The sequence below is a fragment of the Oryx dammah genome, unplaced genomic scaffold, assembly GCF_014754425.2.
Source record: "Oryx dammah isolate SB20612 unplaced genomic scaffold, SCBI_Odam_1.1 HiC_scaffold_27, whole genome shotgun sequence".
Classification (NCBI taxonomy): Eukaryota; Metazoa; Chordata; class Mammalia; order Artiodactyla; family Bovidae; genus Oryx; species Oryx dammah.
In genome coordinates this window covers 46,617,122-46,638,137 of record NW_024070211.1, presented here as the reverse complement: position 1 = coordinate 46,638,137, position 21,016 = coordinate 46,617,122, and positions in this window count along the sequence as shown.

The following is a 21,016-nucleotide window of genomic DNA, read 5'->3' as shown; positions in this document are numbered from 1 at the left end:
TACCATGAAACATTCATTTTACAAAAGATTTTTTGTTAGTCATGAGGATCTGATGTCACCATGAAGTGATTTAGTGCTTCTTTAAATATGAGGAGATGCAAGGACTGAAATCATGAAAACATCCAACTATCTAAAGACCTGTCCCACCAGATTCCCTGGAGCACAGGGTGGCTCACTCCACCCTGAAATCCCTCAGAGGTTGTTGAAGGTCAAAAGCTATAGCAGCATGGGGTTCACTCTCCACAGAAAGTGAAGTTGCTTAGTAGTATCTGACTCTTTGTGACCTCATGGACTGTAACCTATCATGCTCCTCTGACCATGGGATTTTCCAGGCAAGAATTCTGGAGTGGGTTTCCCTTTCCTTCTCCAGGGGATCTTCCCTACCCAGGGATTGAACCCAGGTCTCCTGCACTGCTGGCAGACACTTTACCATCTGAACCACCAGGGAAGCCACAGATCTCCATAGAGGTGGATGGCAGAGCCTTTGCTGTTCAGTCTTTGCCAGTGCTCTTGGTAAGTGCCAATTTGTAGTTGACAGTTTATATTTCAGTCTATAACTTCCTTCAATTCAGTTCAGTCACTCAGTCATGTCTGACTCGTTGTGACGCCAAAACTGCAGCATGTCAGGCCTCCCTGTCCATCACCAACTCCCAGAGTTTACCAAACTCATGTCCTTTGAGTCGGTCATGCCAACAGCCATCTCATCCTCTGTTGTCCCCTTCTTCTCCTGCCCTCAATCCCTCCCAGCATCAGGGTCTTTTCAAATGAGTCAGCTCTCCACATCAGGTGGCCAAAGTATTGGAGTTTCAGCTTCAACATCAGTCCTTCCAATGAACACTCAGGATTGATCTCCTTAAGGATGGACGGGTTGGATCTCTTGCAGTCCAAGGGACTCTCAAGAGCCTTCTCCAACACCACAGTCCAAAAGCATCAATTCTTTGGTGCTCAGCTTTCTTTATAGTCCGAAGAAATGAAAAAAAGCAAAATGGCTGTTTGAGGAGGCCTTACAAATAGCTGTGAAGAGAAGCAAAAAACAAAGGAGAAAAGGAAAGATGTAAGCATCTGAATGCAGAGTTCCAAAGAATAGCAAGAAGAGATAAGAAAGCCTTCTTCAGCGATCAGTGCAAAGAAATAGAGGAAAGCAACAGAATGGGAAAGACTAGAGGTCTCTTCAAGAAAATTAGAGATACCAAGGGAACATTTCATGCAAAGATGGGCTCGATAAAGGACAGAAATGGTATGGACCTAACAGAGGCAGAAGATATTAAGAAGAGGTGGCAAGAATACACAGAAGAACTGTACAAAAAAGAGCTTCATGACCCAGATAATCACGATGGTGTGATCACTCACCTAGAGCCAGACATCCTGGAATGTGAAGTCAAGTGGGCCTTAGAAAGCATCACTACAAACAAAGCTAGTGGAGGTGATGGAATTCCAGTTGAGCTATTTCAAATCCTGAAAGATGATGCTGTGAAAGTGCTGCACTCAATATGCCAGCACATTTGGAAAACTCAGCAGTGGCCACAGGACTGGAAAAGGTCAGTTTTCATTCCAATCCCAAAGAAAGGCAATGCCAAAGAATACTCAAACTACCACACAATTGCACTCATCTCACATGCTAGTAAAGTAATGCAAAAATTCTCCAAGCCAGGCTTCAGCAATACATGAACCGTGAACTTCCTGATGCTCAAGCTGGTTTTAGAAAAGGCAAGGGAACCAGAGATCAAATTGCCAGCATCTGCTGGATCATGGAAAAAGCAAGAGAGTTCCAGAAAAACATCTATTTCTGCTTTATGGACTATGACATAGCCTTTGACTATGTGGATCACAAGAAACTATGGAAAATTCTGAAAGAGATGGGAATACCAGACCACCTGACCTGCCTCTTGAGAAATCTGTATGCAGGTCAGGAAGCAACAGTTAGAACTGGACATGGAACAACAGACTGGTTCCAAATAGGAAAAGGAGTGTGTCAAAGCTGTATATTGTCACCCTGCTTATTTAACTTCTATGCAGAGTACATCATGAGAAATGCTGGGCTGGAAGAAGCACCAGCTGGAATCAAGTTTACCGGGAGAAATATCAATAACCTCAGATATGCAGATGACACCATCCTTATGGCAGAAAGTGAAGAGGAACTAAAAAGCCTCTTGATGAAAGTGAAAGAGGAGAGTGAAAAAGATGGCTTAAAGCTCAACATTCAGAAAATGAAGATCATGGCATCCGGTCCCATCATTTCATAGGAAATAGATGGGGAAACAGTGGAAACAGTGTCAGACTTTATTTTTTGGGGCTCCAAAATCACTGCAGATAGTGATCACAGCCATGAAATTAAAAGACGCTTACTCCTTGGAAGAAAAGTTATGACCAACCTAGATAGCATATTAAAAAGCAGAGACATTACTTTGCCAACTAAGGCCTGTCTAGTCAAGGCTATGGTTTTTCCAGTAGTCATGTATGGATGTGAGAGTTGGACTGTTAAGAAAGCTGAGCGCCGAAGAATTGATGCTTTTGAACTGCGGTGTTGGAGAAGGCTCTTGAGAGTCCCTTGGACTGCAAGGAGATCCAACCAGAACATTCTGAAGATCAGCCCTGGGATTTCTTTGGAAGAAATGATGCTGAAGCTGAAACTCCAGTACTTTGGCCACCTCATGCAAAGAGTTGACCCATTGGAAAAGACTTTGATGCTGGGAGGGATTGGGGGCAGGAGGAGAAGGGGACGACAGAGGATGAGATGGCTGGATGGCATCACTGACTCGATGGACGTGGATCTGAGTGAACTCCGGGAGTTGGTGATGGACAGGGAGGCCTGGGGTGCTGCAATTCATGGGGTCGCAAAGAGTCGGACACGACTGAGCGACTGAACTGAACTGAACTTTCTTTATAGTCCAACTCTCACATCCACACATGACCACTAGAAAAACCATAGCCTGGACTAGACAGACCTTTGTTGACAAAGTAATGTCTCTGCTTTTTAATATGCTGTCTAGATTGGTCATAACCTTCTCTCCAAGGAGTAATCATCATTTAATTTCATGGCTGTGATCACTATCTGCAGTGATTTTGGAGCCCTGAAAAATAAAGTCTGACACTATTTCCACTGTTTCTCCATCTATTTCCCATGAAGTGACAGGACCAGATGTCGTGATCTTAGTTTTCTGAATGTTGAGCTTTAAGCCAACTTTTTCACTCTCCTCTTTCACTTTCATCAAGAGGCTTTTTAGTTCCTCTTCACTTTCTGCCATAAGGGTGGTGTCATCTGCATATCTGAGGTTATTGATATTTCTCCCAGCAATCTTGATTCCAGCTGGTGCTTTTTCCAGCCCAGCATTTCTCATAATGTACTCTGCATAGAAGTTAAATAAGCAGGGTGACAATATACAGCCTTGATGTACTCCTTTTCCTATTTGGAACCAATCTGTTGTTCCATGTCCAGTTCTAACGTTGCTTCCTGACCTGCATACAGGTTTCTCAAGAGGCAGGTTAGGTGGTCTGGTATTCCCATCTCTTTTAGAATTTCCCAGTTTCTTGTGATCCACACAGTCAAAGGCTTTGGCATAGTCAATAAAGCAGAAATAGATGTTTTTCTGGAACTCTCTTGCTTTTTCCATGATCCAGCAGATGCTGGCAATTTGATCTCTGGTTCCTCTGCCTTTTCTAAAACCAGCTTGAACATCTGGAATTTCACGGTTCATGTATTGCTGAAGCCTGGCTTGGAGAATTTTTGCATTACTTTACTAGCGTGTGAGATGAGTGCAATTGTGTGGTAGTTCGAGTATTCTTTGGCATTGCCTTTCTTTGGGATTGGAATGAAAACTGACCTTTTCCAGTCCTGTGGCCACTGCTGAGTTTTCCAAATTTGCTGGCATATTGAGTGTAGCACTTTCACAGCATCATCTTTCAGGATTTGAAATAGCTCAACTGGAATTCCATTACCTCCACTAGCTTTGTTCATAGCGATGCTCTCTAAGGCCCACTTGACTTCACATTCCAGGATGTCTGGCTCTAGGTGAGTGATCACACCATCGTGATTATCTGGGTCGTGAAGATCTTTTTTGTACAGTTCTTCTGTGTATTCTTGCCACCTCTTCTTAATATTTTCTGCTTCTGTTAGGTCCGTACCATTTCTGTCCTTTATCGAGCCCAACTTTTCATGAAATGTTCCCTTGGTATCTCTAATTTTCTTGAAGAGATCTCTAGTCTTTCCCATTCTGTTGCTTTCCTCTATTTCTTTGCACTGATCACTGAGGATGGCTTTCTTATCTCTCCTTGCTATTCTTTGGAACTCTGCATTCAGATGCTTATATCTTTCCTTTTATCCTCTGCTTTTTGCTTCTCTTCTTTTCACAGCTATTTGTAAGGTCTCCTCAGACAGCCATTTTGTTTTTTTGCATTTCTTTTTCTTGGGGTGGTCTTGCTCCCTGTTTCCTGTACAATGTCACAAAACTCCATCCATAGTTTATCAGCCACTCTGTCTATCAGATCTAGCCCCTTAAATCTATTTCTCACTTTCACTGTATAATCATAAAGGATTTGATTTAGGTCATACCTGAATGGTCTAGTGGTTTTCCCCACTTTCTTCAATTTAAGTCTGAATTTGCCAATAAGTAGTTCATGATCTGAGCCACAGTCATCTTCCAGTTTTGTTTTTCCTGACTTTATAGAGCTTCTCCTTCTTTGGCTGCAAAGAATATAATCAATCTGATTTTGGTGTTGACCATCTGGTGATGTCCATGTGTAGTCTTCTCTTGTGTTGTTGGAAGAGGTTATTTGCTATGACCAGTGCATTCTCTTAGCAAGACTCTATTAGCCTTTGCCCTGCTTCATTCTGTATTCCAAGGTCAAATTTGCCTGTTACTCCAGGTGTTTCTTGACTTCCTACTTTTGCATTCCAGTCCCCTATAATGAAAAGGACATCTTTTGGGGGTGTTAGTTCTAAAAGGTCTTGGATGTCTTCATAGAACTGTCCAACTTCAGCTTCTTTAGCATTACTGGCTGGGACACAGAATTGGATTACCATGATACTGAATGGTTTGCCTTGGAAACGAATGGAGATCATTTTGTCGTTTTTGAGATTGCATCCAAGTACTGCATTTTGGCCCCTTTTGTTGACTATGAGGGCTACGCCATTTCTTCTAAGGGATTACTGCCCACAGTAGTAAATATAATGGTCATCTGAGTTAAATCCACCCATTCCAATCCATTTTAGTTCACTAATTCCTAGAATGTCATCTTTCATTCTTGCCATCTCCTGTTTGATGACTTCCGATTTTCCTTGATTCATAACATTCCAGGTTCCTATGCAGTATTGCTCTTTACAGCATTGGACCTTGCTTCTATCACCAGTCACATCCACAGCTGGGTGTTGTTTTTGCTTTGGCTCCATCCCTTCATTCTTCTGGAGTTATTTCTCCACTTATCTCCATTAGCATATTGGGCAACTACAGACCTGGGGAGTTCATCTTTCAGTGTCCTATCTTTTTGCCTTTCCATACTGTTCATGGGGTTCTCAAGGCACGAATACTGAAGTGGTTGCCATTCCCTTCTCCAGTGGACCACATTCTGTCAGACCTCTCAACCATGGCCTGTCCATCTTGGGTGGCCCGACATAGCATGGCTTAGTTTCATTGATTTAAAAAATACTGTGGTCCATGTGATCAGATTGGCTAGTTTTCTGTGATTGTGGTTTCAGTCTGTCTACCTTCTGATGCCCTCTGTTAGTGCCTACCATTTTACTTGGGTTTCTCTTATCTTGGACGTGGGGTATCTCTTCATGGCTACTCCAGCAAAGCACAGCCACCGCTCCTTACCTTTAACATGGGTATCTCCTCACAGCCACTGCTCCTGACCTTGGATATGGGGTATCTCCTCTTGGCCACTCCTGTGCCGCTCAGCCTTAAGTCACTTAAGACAATGGGCAAAATCTTTTTCTGGGCCCATTTTTGTTTTGAGCACTTGAGAATTAGCTAAGACACAAGCCATGAATGGAATGTGTGCTTTGCTTTTCACTGTCTGTAACGTTGGGCCTGAAAGGAAGCCAGTATATCATTGTTCTCAACCCCGCTGGCAGAGAGGAAGGGGCAGTTGAAGTTGAAACTGAGAGTATGGTCCCATGTGCACCCACTCCACATAGGGCAGAAGGAATGGAGGCTCAGGGCAGCTATGTAATATGCCCCAGATCACTCAGCTAACAGGGATCAGAGGGACCTTGCTTCTTATCGTCCTGCTTCCAGAGTTTGTGTTCCCCCCACCCCCACCCCATGCCATGTGGTATTTTCATGATATCTCCTACCATATCAGTAAACAAAGGATGTCACAGTCATCAGTGATTGCAGCCACCATGAATGGTGAACTGATGAGCCCTGAGGGAACTCAGGAAGGAAACAATACCTGCCATCTAGCAGCCATCAGATGGCAACCACTATGGTGAGCCCTGAGAAAGCTCAGGATATGAAAACACAGGATGCTGGCCCCAGATAGCTGAGGTGCATATCAAAGGGGTGATTTCAGTGAGTCCAGGTTCTTGCATCTTCCCATACCCAAGTGAAAGAAAAGTGAAAGAAAGTGAAGTCGCTCAGTTGTGTCTGACTCTTTGCAACCCAATGGACTGCAGCACGCCAGGCTTCCCTGTCCTTCACAACTCCCGGAGATTACTCAAACTCATTTCCATCAAGTCAGTGATGCCATCCAACCATTTCATCCTCTGTCGTCCCCTTCTCCTTCTGCCCCCAGTCCCTCCCAGCATTGGGGTCTTTTCCAATGAGTCAACTCTTCGCATGAGGTGGCCAAAGTATTGGAGTTTCAGCTTTAGCCTCAGTCCTTCCAATGAATATTCAGGACTGATCGCCTTTAGGATGGACTGGTTGGATCTCCTTGCAGTTCAAGGGACTCTCAAGAGTCTTCTCCAACACCACAGTTCAAAAGCATTAAATCTTCAGCCCTCAGCTTTCTTTATGGTCCAGCTCTCACATCCATACATGACTACCGGAAAAATCATAGCTTTGACTAGACCGACATTTGTTGGCAAAGTAATGTCTCTGTGTTTTAATATGCTGTCTAAGTTGGTCATAGCTTTTCTTCCAAGGAGTAAGTGTCTTTTAACTTCATGGCTGCAGTCACCATCTGCAGTGATTTTGGAGCCCCCCCAAAAATAAAGTCTGTCACTGTTTCCACTGTTTCCCCATCTATTTACCATGAAATGACTGGACCAGATGCCATGATATTAGTTTTCTGAATGTTGAATTTTAAGCCAGATTTTTCACTCTCCTCTTTCACTTTCATCAAGAGGCTCTTTAGTTCCTCTTTGCTTTCTGCCATAAGGGTGGTGTCATCTGCATATCTGAGGTTATTGATACTTCTCCCAGCAATCTTGATTCCAGCTTGTGTTTCATAGTCCAGCATTTTTCATTATGTACTCTGCATATAAGTTAACAAGCAGGGTGACAATATACAACCTTGATGTACTCCTTTTCCTATTTGGAATCAATCTGTTGTTCCATGTCCGGTTTTAACTGTTGCTTCTTGACCTGCATACAGATTTCTCCGAAGGCAGGTCAGGTGGTCTGATATTCCCATCTCTTTAAGAATTTTCCACAGTTTGTTGTGATCCACACAGTAAAAGGCTTTGGTGTAGTCAATAAAGCAGAAATAGATGTTTTTCTGGAACTCTCTTGCTTTTTCGATGTTAACAGATGTTGACAATATCCCCTTATCTTGGGATATCTGTTCTTTTATGCTGAGCCACCAGTAGCCTCTGGAATATCTGGTTTTCTTTCATTAACAATAATCTCTTGATGTTCAGACTACCTGTCCTCTGTTGCAAAACTTCTATATAACCTGGCTCCTCCCCTCACCTCTTTGGAGTAGTTCCCTCGGGTTATCTGAGATGCTCTCTCCCAGGCTTGAAGTCCTAAAAATTTGCTCCAAATAAAACATAACTCTCAGAGGACTATAGTCCACTGTATTTCAAAACAATCAGACACAACTTAGCAACTACACAACAATAACTTAACTTTTAGGCTGTGAATATTTTTTACATCTACAGCCATGTTCCTTCTCCTAAGGTGGTGGCAAGCCTTCTAGAATCTCTTGACCAATGGGAAGTGGTAGGAGTTGTGCAAATGTTTTCCTGTGGGTGCTGAAATAATCCTATATGTCCCCTGCTGCCAAGGCCTTATTTTCTTGAACTTTTCAAATATGAGTGAAGAACAAAGAAAAAATATGATTTGTAGGTAGTGTTGGGAGTTAAAACCCTTGTATTCAACTCTGTGAACTCAAGAATTTTAAAAGTGTATATTCCATATTTCATAATCTTTTATTATTTTCCTGAAACCAGTGTTGTTTTCAAAAGCAAATCCTTCTTGGTTAGCCTCTGAAACAAACGCAAATATGTGTCTTGCCAAAATAAAGCCAAATGCAATACAGTGTTATGTAATTTCATAATTGCCAGCAGTGATGTTTGATCAACTCAGGCAAACAAGATCCACAAACATATTCTTATTATTCAGAAACAGTGAGCTACAGGGAAACTGCCTCAATCTTTAGAATCATTTCCTCTGCCATGGTCACTGAAAGTACTTCAGACCCTGAAGTAAATATATTATTCTACTTGAGGGGTGGGGGGAAAAAAACAAATCATTTTGTTTGTTTGAGAAATCAAAGCAAATAAGAAAGTGAAAACTCTGCAGTCTCTCTTGCATTTCTGTAACTGAACAGGATCCTATGGGGCCTTTCAGGGACAGGCCTTCCCCATAGTCTCTGCTTTAGCTCCTCTTCTATCTTTTCTGAAGATAGCTGATAGTATTTGATGCAAATTTTCTGAGTTACTTTGCAGCTGTGAACCCCCCCTCGCCCACCCCCCACCCCTAACCAACAAATGGAAGAACTACTTGATAACCATGAGCTCATAGCCCCAGGCCTCCTGGCACCTAAGGACTGATAATGTTAACCCTTGTGACACCACCCTGCTGCCCCACCGTCAGCCAATCAGAGAACTGTGCCCACATGGGTCACAGACCCTGTGACTGGCCCCTCACCTGCCCTCAAAAATGCTTTGCTGAAGCCCTTTGAGGAGCTCAAGTCTTTTCAGGGCATCTCCTTACATGATGATGGTGGTTTAGTTGCTCAGTCACGTCTGACTCTTTGCGACCCCATGGACTGCAGCACGCCAGGTTTCCCTGTCCTTCACCATCTCCTGGAGCTTGCTCAAACTCATGTCCGTTGAGTCAGTGGTGCCATCCAACCATCTCACCCTCTGTCTGAAGTGGGTGGCCATTTCCTTGTACAGGGGATTTTCCTATTCCAGGGATCAAACCCGGGTCTCCTGCCTTACAGGCAGTCTCCAGCATTTCAGGCAGATACTGATGCTTCAGTTTGACTTCACTGTGTTGGGTGCATGAACTTTCATTAACATTTATGTTTCTTCCTATCATGCCTCATTACAAAACATTTACCTCATAGATAGTATTAAGGTAAGTGGCTTGTCTAACAAATGGAATGGTATAAGACAATGGTTCCTAAATTTGAACAAGGATAATGACCTGGAGATACTGTTTAAAACATGGAATTTTTGAACTCCACTCCCAGACACCTGATTCACTTTGAGAAACTTGTGTTTGGAGGGACCTTCAGCCTCTTGGTCAGTATCACATGTAGCTGAGGGTCATACCTTGGTCTCCAGGGCCAGCCTCCTGGCCAACTGTGAGTATGTGATCACTGCCTACACAGGCCCTCTTTGAAACTGAGAGTTGACCGATGGGAGCTCTGGAGAGCCAGAGATAGCCTCAATTCACCAAAGTAGAGCCCCAAATTGTGGCTGACAGTCAGCCTCCTGGAGGTTCTGATTCCTAAACTTCAATCACAAAGTACAGACAGGCGCCCCCTGTAGACTGGTTCTGGAGCAGATTTGGAGACCAAAAGAACACATCTATGCCTGCAACCAGTGTCAGACTTTATTTTTGGGGGCTCCAAAATCACTGCAGATGGTGACTGCAGCCATGAAATTAAAAGACGCTTACTCCTTGGAAGAAAAGTTATGACCAACCTAGACAGCATATTCAAAAGCAGAGACATTACTTTGCCAAGAAAGGTCCGTCTAGTCAAGGCTATGGTTTTTCCAGTGGTCATGTATGGATGTGAGAGTTGGACTGTGAAGAAAGCTGAGCGCTGAAGAATTGATGCTTTTGAACTGTGGTGTTGGAGAAGACTCTTGAGAGTCCCTTGGACTGCAAGGAGATCCAACCAGTCCATTCTGAAGGAGATCAGCCCTGGGATTTCTTTGGAAGGAATGATGCTAAAGCTGAAACTCCAGTATTTTGGCCACCTCATGCGAAGAGTTGACCCATTGGAAAAGACTCTGATGCTGGGAGAGATTGGGGACAGGAGGAGAAGGGGACGACAGAGGATGAGATGGCTGGATGGCATCACTGACTCGATGGATGTGAGTCTGAGTGAACTCCGGGAGTTGGTGATGGACAGGGAGGCCTGGCGTGCTGTGATTCATGGGGTCGCAAAGAGTTGAACACGACTGATCGACTGAACTGAACTGAACTGATTTAGACAATAGCAGCATCATTGCACCAAGACTGCAAGTCTTCTCTCTTTATCTCTTTATTAAAGTCTTTGCTTTAATATTTAAACACTGCCATAACAGCTAACCTTTACTGAGAACTTTCTCTGTACTGGGCACTATTCAAAGGTAGGAGCGTCTAAGAGCTCCTACCTTAGGAGACTTAAGAGCCTTAGGAGCATGCTGTCTCTTCAATCATGTCTGACTCTTTGTGAACCCCTAGCCTGCAGCCTGCCAGGCTCCTCTGGCCATGGTATTCCCCAGCAAGAATACTGGAGTGGGTTGCCATGCCCTCCTCCAGGGGATCTTCCCAAACCAGGGATCAAACCTGCATCTCCTATGTCTCCTTCAGTGGCAAGCAGTTCTTTACCACTAGTGCCAAGTTGTAATGGGAAGCCCTCTAAGGTAGGTACTATATACCAATTGTGTAGATGAAGAAAGTGAGGTACAGAGTGCTTAAGTCACTACCTGAGGTCACTTCACTAGCAAGTGGAAGAGTCAGGGTAGGAACCCAGGTAATTTGTTGTAGAATCCATCTTCTTAACCATCTCATCTAAATCCGTTATTTTTCCTGAGACCATTATTTTTTCTGAAGAATTACCAGGATCTCCTTTATTATTATTACTTTTTCCTCCTACTATATCTAGTATCCTCTTTGGTTTCATATTTTTAGGTATCATCTATATAAGATGTTAAGTCTTATAATTTACTTAATTCTTTCTCACATTTATCCAAGCTCCTTTCTCCAAGCTTCAGCATGTACTGTGTTCTGAGCTCTATGTCTATGGTTCTTATACTGAGCGAGAATCAGTCCAGATCAGAGGTTCTGATTTGGGGCCAGTTAATGCCTTTAGGGGGTCCATGAATGTGCAAAATGTTTGTATATTCACACATGATTTTGCAAATATATTCTCAGAACTAGCATCAGATTCTCAAAAAGTCTAGGACCCCTTTTAACTGGTCTAGAGAGACACAGAAATAATTATAATACAGACACATCTTGGTCAGATCTAAGAGCTATCCCCCCAAACATGCTTTTCCAAACTTTGCAAGAAATGCTCTTCCTTTGTCTGGGACAGTCCTTCCAACGTTAAGAGATGTTTTTATACCACCTAGTGACATCAAAGAACTGTAAAGGGTCTGAGATTTTACCCTACTTATTGAACACAAACTAATAAGTTAGCCTGACAGAGTTTGATAGATGCTAGCAGAAGACACAAGACCCCTGGATCAGAGACAAGGGACTTTATTCTTCACAGAAATAGCAGAGCTAGATTATTAGAATTTCTGCCCACATCCTACCCCCAACTCCTAAGGCAATGTGAGGAGGGCCAGTTGACATGTGGATGTGCAAGGGCTGCATTACACAAGAGGAACTCTGACATTAGGAAACTCCAATCTTTTATAATAGGTGGTAAACTGCCCAGAAGGTGACATATTTATTACACTGGACAGGGAGCATTTCTGGTAATTCCTCCACGGGGAGACACTATCTTTATCTTCCAATACTGTCCATTCTACGACCATCCTTGAAAAGAAGCTCTGAAACCAGAAAACAGATCAGTGGTCTCTAGGGATAGGGAGTTGCTGGAGTGTTGATTACAAAAAAGGAATGGGGAATTTGTAGGGGAGATGGAACTGGCTCACCACTTGTTTGTAGTAGTGGATACACAGTTGTATGAGTTTGCCAAAACTTGCAGAACTGGACACAAAAAAGAGTGAATTTTACTGTATATAAATAAAAACTAAATATCATCATTACAAAAATAAGAGCAAAAGAAGAAAAGAACAATAACGAAGAAAGCGAGACTGGAACAAAAGCACTGCTCACGAGATGGGCACATCTCCAGCATATGACTTGTATGCTTGAGGTTTGCTCAGTCTTTTTGCCCTTTCTTTTCACGGATTCCCTACTCTGCTCTCTTCCACAGGATGCAGTCCAGAAGTGTGTCCTAAATGTCTTCCGATGACACTAGTTCAATTTAGAAAAACTATTGGGATTGTGTATATGATCCTTTTGGAGGGGAGAAGAGTCCTAGTTACGAATGAGAGAGACATGCCAAGGGCAGAAGAGTAACCTTTGGGTAGAAACTTTGTGCATTTCCTCCAAGCCAGGTAATTTATGCCATTCTACTGGCTACAGACCCATCATGGAGAGTCAGAAAAGTTTCAGTCTGGTGAGTATGAAACCACCGAGAGCTGCAGAGCCAACATTTCTAGATTAAATGGCAAGGCATTACACCCATCATGTGGAACTGGTTTTCAAGGAAAGTACAATATTGCACATTAGAGACTCAGAGGTTCACCATTTGGCCCTGCTCGGTGAAGGTAGCTGGATATTTTTCTCAGAAATACAGACAGGTAGCACCTTAGTAGCTTTTTTGAAGGTGAAGGTTATAAAATAGCATATTCTAAGTGAAAACAGATTAGGCTGCCTTCCTCACATCTAGGTCTGTGAAAGGGAGACAGAAGAATCTATTCCTCACACCGTCGTTTCAGCAGCACATTTTGTGGAGTCATAGCCATAGTGAAACATTTTTCTGAAATAAATGCCTTTGTTCTCTCTGAATGTGATTCCACCTCTGATGAGTACTGATGGTTTATGGGGAAGAGAGGAAAAGCTGTTTCCATTTTTCATGCTGCAGGGAATCAATAGCCACTAAGTATATGTAACATCCATAGAGCTTCCATTTCAGACCCTCCTCTGCCCAATTCTTCCACATCCCTTCCCCTGAAAAACCTATGATAAGTAACTAAGAAAGACTATATAGCATTATTAATTTTAAAAACATAATCTTTTTCCTACAAAGATATAAACTGCAGAAGTTTATATATATGGGGATGTTTGGATTTCCAGAGGAATGTGGAAAAGTGAGAGAGTTACGATGATGCCAAAAAAGGGGGACATGTGAGGAAATACATCTAAAGGAAAGATTAAAGAGTGGATTCAAGTCCTTCACTGATGTCATCATAGACTGGGAACTCATGTGTCCAAGCTCCTCCCAACCCCCAAAGAGCAGCTCTTAGCCACCACCCAGGCTGAGGGGTACCGGAGTCCAGCCCCAGTGGAACCAGGGTGATTCAAAGCGGGGATGGCATAGGCAAGGAAAACTTATTTGTTTATTAATATAAGAATATAAGATTAGATTAGGAAGAAATAGTGTAGTAGGAAAATTAAGTGGAGAAAGAAGGCTGAATAACTTGGCTTACAGGGAAGACCAATAAAGTTCCAGACAAGGAGCTTGCACCATCTACGTTGGGCCACCGGCGCCCACTTGAGTATCGAAGGGTGCCCCACCTTAGGCTCCCTTTCGCGCGGGTCTTAAAAGCCAGGACAAGTAAGTAGACTTGGGGAGCCGGCCCGCTCCAGATGGAAATTCAGCCTGAAATTAGAGTAAAGAGGAGACATGGGGGAAACCAGTCCAGCGACTGGCCCCGGCCCCTATTGTCTAGGAAGGCCTTTTATACCTTTTTGATTGTACATAGAGATCAATGGGTAATACAAAATTATGCAGTGTTAGCAGCCCAGACTCTTACCAAAACCAGGCTTTTCTCTCTGCATACCTAGTTGTATACACAAGTCTTAGGTGATTTACATCATCTTCCAGCCAAAAGGGCCAATTAACATTTTACAGCCTTTTTTCTGATAAGGGTTTGTTAACTAGAAGACTTATTTGTGTTGATCTTCCCAAAGTCTGGTGCCACTCTCAGAAAGCACTAAATAAAGTTACATTCTTACATAGCAGAGATACAGCAATTTATAACAAGTAAAAGGAGTACAGTGATTTATAACAAAAGAAAAGTAATTAACTCAAAAGTCTAGTGTTGCTAACATCAAAACTACTATATATCTTTTTCCATATCCCATTTACATTGATTAACATCCTCCCAGGTGCCTAAAAGATAAAGAATATGGAGGCCTGGCAGCAATCATTGAGTCAACAGTGAAAACCTGTCACCAATATGATTTTTAGATCTCTAGAAAAGGCTCTGTATCTTTAAGATGCTTTTAAGCTTTGTGCCTCTCACGGTTGGGGGGCTGTAAGCAATTCACAAGCTTTAAGAGGTCCAGGGGAACCTGTTAGGCAAGCTAGAGAGCTATCAGAGGGATTTTTGGATTGAAACACTCGTATTATGCCCAGGAGATTTAGATTATCTAAAAGCTTTAATTTTTTCCAGAAAAAGGTGGTGGGGGGACAGCCCCCTGTTAATGACAGAAAAGTAGGTGGAAAGCATAACACAGTAAAGCAGGCAGACTCTGGTCTTGTGGGGTGGATGCTCAGGAAATTCCAAGGGGAACCCCTGAAGTCTGATCACGTCCTTGTGTTTTGTCAGGCTTCCTTCCACATGACCTTGTCACGGGTGGGATTCCTCACGCTGGCCCCCGGCAGAGGCGTGAGCTCCTGGCTGTACTCTGGCAGTCTGTGAAAGGAGGGACTAGAGCAGGGACCCACATGGGCCCTAGAAGTAGGTTTGGGGCTTTCTGGCAGGGAATTCTGAGGTTGTGCATGCCCACGGCTTGCAGCTAGAAGGCAGGGTACTGGCTAGGAGTGGAATGTCCCTTTGATCCCAAGGATGCCTGCCCCTTGGGGAGGGGTGTGGCAAACAGGGGCCAGAATTGAAACCCAGAATGGACTCCCAGCAATCTGAGCCTAAGGATGAGGTTGGGAAAGGACTCCTTAAGCTGCATTTGATGCTTCCAGCCTTAACAGAAATATAAAGAAGAATGGGCTTGGGGATGGTAATTCATATTCATAAAAAATAATGTTACAGAAAAATCTAATATAGTACTGAATCTAACCACCCTTCTTTCTTCAGCTATAATTTTCGTTACATCACCTCCCTGCAAAGTGTCAACTAACTTTGACACTTTGAAGAGTTGACTCATGCGAAGAGTTGACTTATTGGAAAAGACCCTGATGCTGGGAGGGATTGGGGGCAGGAGGAGAAGGGGATGACAGAGGATGAGATGGCTGGATGGCATCACTGACTCGATGCCCGTGAGTTTGGGTGAACTCCGGGAGTTGGTGATGGACAGGGAGGCCTGGCATGCTGCGATTCATAGGATCACAAAGAGTCAGACACGACTGAGCGACTGAACAGAACTGAACTGAACCATGTTTAATCCCTGTTAGAATTGGTAAACTTCTCTGTTGTAAACATCCTTGGAACTATAATAGCCAACAGATAGAACTGGATTGAGCGGTTCCCTAGGCCAGCTCTGATTTAGACAGCCATTTTCAATTTCATCTGAGACCCGATTTCCTACAGTGTTCACATATGGGACCATACGGGCAAGTCTGTGCCTCATTTACGAGATAGCCTCTCCCATAGGCTCAGACAGCTCTCATCTTCACTCTCCTTTTGCACTCACCCTCCTTGCCCCCGTTCTTTTTTTTTTCTTCTTTTTTTCTCCATCCCCCATCCCCTGTTACCTCCTCATCTCCTTTCTAGCTGAGTTATTTTCTTGCATTTCCTCACTTAATGTCTCATTCATTCCAGGATTCCAGGTAACATCACCATAAATGATTCCTGAATCCCTTCCTACTTCTGCTCCCTCACATACCTAACCCTGAGTTCTTTGTGACCACCACTCTTCTGCTAAACTAGTCTTTCTCCTGCCTTCCATACTTCTGGGAAATGGTACCACAATTTTTTGCTTTTTCTCAGTCAGAACCAAGGCCTGATGATTTTAACACACATTAGCCTTTAGCTCACCTACTGCTTTTCCTTTGCATTCATCCTACCCTGATCTAGCCCTTCTTCATTTACACCAAGATCATTACAAGTGCTGCATCTTGTCACCTTCCTTCCAACATCTCCCCAGTATGACCCTACTCATGGCAGAGTCCCCATATTTTCCAGAATTCCTTAGGAAGCTTTTTAAAAACGTGATGGGCTATTTCCCTCAGTTTTACTAGACTGGCACCTCAGGCTGTGGGGCTTAGGAATAGCTCTGAATTTTTTACAAAACACACCAGGGGACAAATGCAACCCATCTGCAGGTCTGGAATCAGGAAACACTGCAAACTGTAAGTCAAAGAAATCTTCCAGAAATATCTGCTCAGAGATGCCAAATGGCTCTCACTGGCCCCTGATGCCATCTTGAAACTGAAGCTTGATTTTGAAGACTTTCTGCAGTTTGCCTGCTCTGACCTGACTCTCTCTCTCTCTCTTTTTAAGATGTGTGCTTTTTTATTAAAAAAAAAAAACAAAACCTTTTATTTATTTGTTTACTTATTTATTTGGCCACACAGCATGGCATTTGGGATTCTAATTCCCCAATCAGGTATTGAACCCACAACCCCTACAGTGAGAGTGCAGATTCTTAACCACTGGACTGCCAGGGAAGTCCCTCTGAGCTGACTCTTAACACCACCTCCTTCTAATCACTCCTTTGTGATCAAGGCCATCCACAGTTTTTTCCACGCATGTTGTGGACAGCTTCCTGTCTGAATCTGCGTTGGCTCTATCGCCTCCTCTTCCAGGAAGCCTTTGCAACCACTTGCTCCCTGACCTCCTGGGAAGCCTTGCCATGTGGACCCACTTCTGAACCGTGGCTTCTGCTGGCCCTAATTGCAGTTCGTCTTGCTCCAGCCGGGGCCCCATGTGTGGCACAGAACAACTGCTTAACAGCTGCTCCCACTGCCTTCCTGCCAGAGGAAAACTGAGGGGCTGGTCTGTCCTCACCCCCTTGTGTCCCCAGAGCCCAGCCCAGGGCCTTTCAAACATGAGACCCTCAGTCCTGGGCTGTTAATGGCCACATGCTGTCGCTTCAGTCATGTCTGACTCTTTGTGACCCCATGGACGAGATTTCCCAGGCAAGAATACTGGAGTGGGTTGCCATTTCCTTCTCCAGGGGATCTGTCCGACCCAGGGATGGAACATACATCTGCAGCTCCTGCATTGCAGATGAATTTTTTACCACTGAGCCACTGGGAAGCCTGTTAATGACCATGGTGCTTATCAAACTTCAACTTTTTTTTTTAACCAAAAGACTAAAACATTTTTTTTTTCTTAAAGTTTGCACAAATTGTATTCAGAAGAAGAATTGCAGCCCCTCGACCCAACCCAGGAACCTATATTTTCTCCTAAACTAATGCTATGTTCTTTTTTCCTGATTTCTTTCTCTTTTAATGTCAACTGTAAGGGAATAAACAGTCCATCAGCTCATCCTCAGGTAATACTTTCTAGTATCTTTAACTTGATGTCTTAACCTGAGTGTCAAAAGGGAATAAAACATCTTCATAGCAAAGCACTCTCTTCCTTATAATTCATTCTTTAGTTTTCCTCTCACTAAAAATAGAGCCAGAGTGGAAAAGAATCTAGTATCATAGCAAATTTTGCTTATTCAAAATATTGACTTAATATCCGTTTGCCCCATGGATACCTTTGCAGGAACCTGTGCAAGGCTCCCGCCCTCCTGCCCTACCCTTGGGTGAACGTACTTTGTACATGACCTTTTATCTAGTACTACTCATTTCCTTGTGTCCAAAGCAGGACTGTCAGAGTCTGTTTTGGCATATAGGATCTTTATTAAAATCCAAAGAAAACCAAGGGTACAAATTATAAGCAGATGAGCTCCCTATATCACTTACCTGACAGCTTGGCATAGGTTTAAAGCACTTAACTGCCTCCTTTCCTTTTCTTTTTAAAAACCTCTCTCCTCAAGTGTCTGCTGGACTCATTTAGAATTGTTGCACAAACTTCTGTGGGGAGACTCCAAATGCTGGAGCAGAGCAAGGCCCTTGGATACAGAAATGATCCAGGAGCTATCTCAGAATCTCACAGTCAGATGGAGGGGTGGGATAGATGGGCCCATCACAATTAACAAAAGAAGGTGAGGGTTGTACAGGAAACCTGGGAGCCGGTGTCTGGCAGTGGGGCAGAGAGCAAGAGGTGGAGAGGGTGGACATCCAGAGAGACTTTGCCAAAGAGCCAAGATTGAACTAAAACATGAAATATAAACAGAAGTTATCAAGAAGTACGCAGGGGAAATGAATGGAACAAGGCGAGGGAATTCTAGGTTAAGTAAAAATCACATGCATTGGCTTGTGGCCTTGCAGAACGAAGAATTTTCAGAAAAAGCAACTTTAAATGATGAGGGCATGGCATGTTGGAGGGTTCGCCGTAACCCCTGCCCCTCCCCAAAGTGTGGAACTGGAAAGGGCAGAGGAGGGCAGGTCCTGACAGGACTTCAGTGCATATCTAAAGAATATAAATTGCTTGCACAGGTAATGGAATGTTATGAAAGGTATTCTGATAAGAATATTTACCATTTCTAAATATTACCACGCCTTGTGTACAAAGTAGAGATTGGAAGGGGTCACAGGTGAATGCAGGGTGACAGGTGTGTATCACACAAACCAGGAAAGGGACAATGGGATTGAGGATTAGGGTGCTGGTGGTGGCGACAGAGCAAGAGGGCAGATGGGAGAGATGCTTAAGAGGCAAAAATCAATAGGATGTGGTGGAGGACGGGGATTGAAGTGTTTGATTTTTGTCTTCTTTATTTTTATATATGTATTTTTGGCTGTGCTGGGTCTGCATCACTGTGTGGTCTTTCTCTCTAGTTGCAGAGAGTAGGGACTACTCTAGTTGCAGTGTCCGGGCTTCTCCTTGCAGTGGCCTCTCCTTGCAGAGGACAGGCTCTAGTGCACTTGGGCTTCAGAAGCTGTGGCTCCTGGGCTCTAGAGCACTGGCTCAGTAGTTGTGACGCACAGGCTTAGGTGCTCCCCGACATGTGGGATCCTCCTAGAGCAGGGATCGAACCTGTATCTCCTGTGTTGGGAGGCCGATTCTTTACCACTGAGCCACCAGGGAAGCCCTGTTTTCTTTATTAGTGGAAGAAGCTTGAACGGTGATGGGAAGAATACAAGTGAAAGGGAGAAGTTGAAAACTTCACAGGCAGAAGGGGTAGCTCTAAAGCACCGACTGAGGGACACCTTCTCTATTTCTTTCAGAAATCTTTCACTAAAACACTCTTCTCAAGTCTGAGGAGGAACTCCCCCTGCGCTTCCTGGAGCTCTGCCTTCCCCTCTGGAGTGTTCTCTGTGGGGCTGAGATCCCCTACATACTTGCTAGGTTGTGAGCACCAGCCATCTGTAAGAGGAGTGTGGCGTCCACTCCCGTAGAGTTCACCCCTGTGGTGTTCACCCCTGTGTCACCATCGCCCTGCAGGATGAGTCTCAATTGTTTGGTCTCCAGACTGATTATGCCCTTAAAAAAATGATTAAGAACCCTAAAAAGCTTTAGTTCATGTGGTGGTGGTTGGTTTAGTCCCTAAGTTGTGTCTGACTCTCGCGACCCCATGGACTATAGTCCTCCAGGCTCCTCTGTCCATGGGATTCTCCAAGCAAGAATACTGGAGTGGATTGCCATTTTCTTCTCCAGGGGATCTCCCCAACCCAGGAATTGAACCCGGGTCTCCTGCATTGCAGGCAGATTCTTTACCGACTTAGCTACCAGGGAATTAGTTCACGTGAGGTAGAGCTATTAACCTTCATAGTATTTGAAATTAAAACTGGGAAATATTTTACATATTTATTTATTTATTTGAAAATACCATGGGCAAACTCAGTACACATGAACATGAATAACAGGTGGCTGGTGAAAAATAACTCTATTTTTACAAAGAGAAAACCAATGAGAAGAGTGGTGCTGTTTTACCATTTTTGCAAACTTCTTTAATACTGGCTTGAAAGAACACAGCTAGATTTGCATATTCAGCCTGTCATGGTACCAGACATGATGCAACCTTTGGAAAGCTCCAGTGCAACTTGTGAGAGAGTGAGAAGGAAGAGCGTAAATAAGACAGTTTTGACCTCAGAACCCTGAAAGGAATCCATGGACTATGCTTTAAGAATCGCTAGCCAAACTGATGAGACAAACATTCAGATTGTTTCATTAACTGGAACTTTCAATCAGTTCCCCAAACCTTCCAACTCTCTGTCATTCTTTCCAACAAAACACATAACTTAAGGCAAGATTTACAGAACTCTTCTGAAAAAGAAATTCTCATTTAGCCAATCTGCCTTTATTGTTCAATCCCTGTCACTTTAATCAAGTAAGCAACTTGCACCATAATTTTTGTTCTGTGTTGAAATTATTCAGTGTGAAATGATTTATGGAAACACAGAAACTCCACCCAAAAATCTGCCCTTTCGTGGCTCCCACAAAGAGCAAAATAAGTTTTCATAAAATATTTTTAATAAGGTTATCATCAAATTTAATTTCAAACAAATTAACTCAATTCCCTGGAGAAATGGTTTCCTTATTTTTTTAACTAGAGAAGTTGTTTAAACCATATTTTTCCAGATGTGTGGAACCATTTCAGCTTAGAGGACTCTGGGCAGGGAGCCTGGTTCCCACCCATGGGTTCACGGTCCAGTTCACATTAACCATCTGTGTCACCTCGACCAAGTCACATCCCCTCTTTCAGCCTCATTG